Raw genomic sequence first — 3,698 nt, 5'->3', positions numbered from 1 at the left:
CCTTCGCTAAGAGGAGATTTTATAGTGCTAAGGGGGGGGAGATGGTAGCCACCACGTGGCCTATGCATGCCTCTCCCTCCTCATGCTCCCCACACACCTCACTTACTTCTTCTCACACTCCCTCTCCTCCAGCCATGCATCGGCTAGGGGAAGGGATAATTAGTAAAAAATTTGCCTAAATTCTCACCATTTTAAATTTTCCCTTTTTCCCTAGAAGGGAGTTCTCACGTGGTTTTGTGGTTTTAATCCCCGGCCCTAATTGGACCTCGTGGATGGGGATTTTTATCTTGCGCGCGGGGTAACCACTTAGCCACTGTCATTAGTCGACGCGGGAGATGACTTTGCACAGCTTTTACGCAGGCGTGCGGTGATCAAAGCTCCTTAATATTTCAAGAGGAAATATTATATTCTCACCCCCTTGGAGGAATCGAGATGTCCTCATCTCAAGAAGAACTGAAGGTATTGTTGGTTGAGAGTGCTTTCATCCATCCAAGTGGCATCCTCCTCGGGATAATCTTTCCACTGGAGGAGATTCTCTCAAGGCTCTGGATCTCAATTTTCTCTCCCTAGTATCTAAAATCCTTTCAGGCCATAGCTCAAGGACTCCTTGGCTAGGCATTACAACTTGTTGATCATCAAGTACATGGCTAGGATTAGGTACATACTTCTTCAATAGGCTGATATGAAATACATGATGCACCTTTAGGTTCTCAGGGAGTTGAAGTGTATAAGCGTTAGGCTCTAAGTACTTGAGAATCTTGTAGGGTCCACAATACCTTGGACTTAGCTTCTTGCATTCACCTAAGGATAGGGAACTCTTCTTTGGGCATACGTGAATGAAGACCAGGTCTCCTTCAACGAAGGTTCTATCTTGACGTTTCAAATCCGCATATGCCTTTTGTCTATCCTTGGCGGCTTGGATGTCCTATGTTATTGACTTCATTTGGTCATCCATATCTTCCAACATCTGCCTTGAAGCTTCAACCCTCAAGGTTGGATCCGAGAAGTTTAAAGGGCTTCGACAGTCATGCCCATGCAATGCTTGAAAAGGAGTCATCTGAATGCTTTGTTGATAAGAAGCATTGTAGGCAAACTCAACCAATGGCAAGTATTAAATCCACCTTTTTGGTTCATGGCAACAGTGTGCCCTTAGCATATCCTCAATGACTTGGTTGACTCTCTCCGTTTGGCCATCAGTTTGGGGATGGTAAGCTGTACTAAAACAAAGTTGAGTTCCAGTGGCTTCAAATATAGCTCTCCAGAAGTGTGATGTGAAGAGAGAATCATGATCACTAATGATTCTTCTGGGAAACCCATGCAGTTTGAATATCTCCTTGATGAACAACCTTGCAATGTCTAAGGCTTTATAGTTTGTCTTAACAGGAATAAGATGTGCAACCTTGGTGAGGATATCCACCACAAACATAATGGAGTTGTATCCTCCCTGAACTTGGGGTAGGCCAATAACAAAGTCCATACTAATGAATTCCCATTTCATTTGGGGAATGTCAAGCGGTTGCAACTTTCGTGGCATTTTGACATGTTCTGCCTTAATATGTTGACAAGACAAACACTCGGTGACATATTTGAGAACATCACCTTTAAGGCTCTCCTAATAGTAACTCTTTCTGATTTCATTGAGGGTCTTGGCATAGTCAGGATGTCTTGAAAAAGGGGAATCATGAGCTTTCCAAAGTATCTTCTGCTTGAGTGACTGGCTTTTTGATATACAGAATCTCGTTCTACAGTAGACAAGTCCACTGTTGATAGAGAATTCTAGATACTTAGCATGTAGCTTCGGGTCTTGATCCTTGATAGGGATCTCCCTTAACATCTTTTGATAGGCTGGATCATGGCATGCTTCTTCTCTAGCTAGCTCAAGTATTGGGTTTTTTGGCATGGATACCTTTGTGGTTAGAGATCTAGCTATTGATGGATCTTGCAAGATTAGAGAATTAAGGACTGCATTGTGACTGAGTGCATCGGCAACTACGTTCTCCTTTCTAGGCCGGTATTTGATCACAAAGTCATATTCCTCTAGCACTTCAATCCATCGACGTTGCCTCATGTTGAGCTTGTTCTGGGTAAAGATCCACTTGAGACTTTTATGATCCATCACTAGGGTAAACTTGTTACCCGGCAAGTAGTGTCTCCAAAGCTTGAGAGCATGGATGACAGCTAACAACTCCAAATCGTGGGTAGCATAATTCTTCTCACGGCTCTTCAGTTTCCTTGAAGAGAATGCTACAGGATGACCTTCTTGCATAAGCACACATCCTAAGGCAAGTGTGCTAGCATAAGTTTTCACTTTAAAATCCTTACTAAGGTCCAGAAGTTTCAGGATAGGTGATGATACCAAGCTTTGCTTTAGTCTATCAAAGCTAGATTGTTCAGTAGTTGACCATACAATTGATGTTTGCTTCTTTAGTAGATTGGTCAACAATGTTGCAATCAAAGCATAGTTTTTGATAAAGACCCTGTACCATCCTGTCAAACCAAGAAAACTGTGTATTTCCTTGATAGTTGTTCATATTGGCCATTCCAGAATATCTCCGGATCCACTGAGATTCCTTCCGCTGACATGATGAATCCCATATATTCAATCTGTCGTTTGAAGAATGCACACTTCTTCATCTTGGCATAAAGCTTGTGTGCCCTCATTGTCTCAAGGACAATGCGAAGCTGGGGTTCATGATCTTCTTTCTGTTTGGAGTAGACTAAGGTATCATCGAAGAAGATGAGTACAAAGTTGTCAAGATATGGCCTAAAGATATCCTGCATTAACCTGTTGAAGGTGGCAGGTGCATTTGTCAGCCCGAATGACATGATTAGGAACTCAAAGTGTCCATATCTTATGTTGAATACCATCTTTGGAATATCTTCCTCCTTGATCCTTATCTGATAGTATCCAGACCTGAGATCAATCTTAGAGAAGATCTTTGCACCTTGAAGATGGTCAAGAAGTTCATCTATTCTTGGAATAGGGTACTTGTTCTTAATGGTTGATTGATTCAACCCTCTGTAATCAATACATAGTCGAAGCGTTTCATCTTTCTTCTTCTGGAACAGCACTGGAGCTCCCCATGGTGAACTGCTAGGACGGATGTAGCCTTTAATCTAACAGTTTCTTGAGTTGCTCCTTCAACTCAATCGAGATGGACATTCTATATGGCCTCTTTGCGATTGGTGCAGCTCCTGGCACTAGCTTGATTTCATGATCAACTTCCCTTTGAGGCGGAAGTTATGTCAGCTCTTCAGGAAATACGTCTGCGTACTCCTTTAGCCATGAAGGTTCTTCACTAGACTCCTGATTCTGATCTAGCTTATTAAGCTTAATCAAATAAACAAGCAGTCCCTTTTTAACTCCCTTTATTATCCGAGATGCTTTGGCCAATTGAATTTTCGGCCTTCTAGCCTCTCCTTGAGTTGTGACCAATCGAAAGGAAACTTGACCATTTCCACAATGAATGTGGCCATCATTGGTTTAAGCCAATCCATTCCGAAGTCGACTTTCCTCCGAGTAAGAATTCCACCTTAGCAGTTTTCCTGGTACAAGTGACCTCACGACCATTTGCTAATTTCACAAGCAAGGTAGGTGCTTCTATTGTGGCTATTCCTAATCTTCTTGCACAAGCTGGTGAGATAAAGGAATGCGTACTGCCAAAATCAATCAAGGTTTTGAAGCCTTTACCTTGATA

Source organism: Lygodium microphyllum, chromosome 5 (genome assembly GCF_053477565.2).
Source record: "Lygodium microphyllum isolate KBCC chromosome 5, Lygodium_microphyllum_v1.1.10, whole genome shotgun sequence".
Lineage (NCBI taxonomy): Eukaryota > Viridiplantae > Streptophyta > Polypodiopsida > Schizaeales > Lygodiaceae > Lygodium > Lygodium microphyllum.
This window is presented reverse-complemented; position numbering follows the sequence as displayed.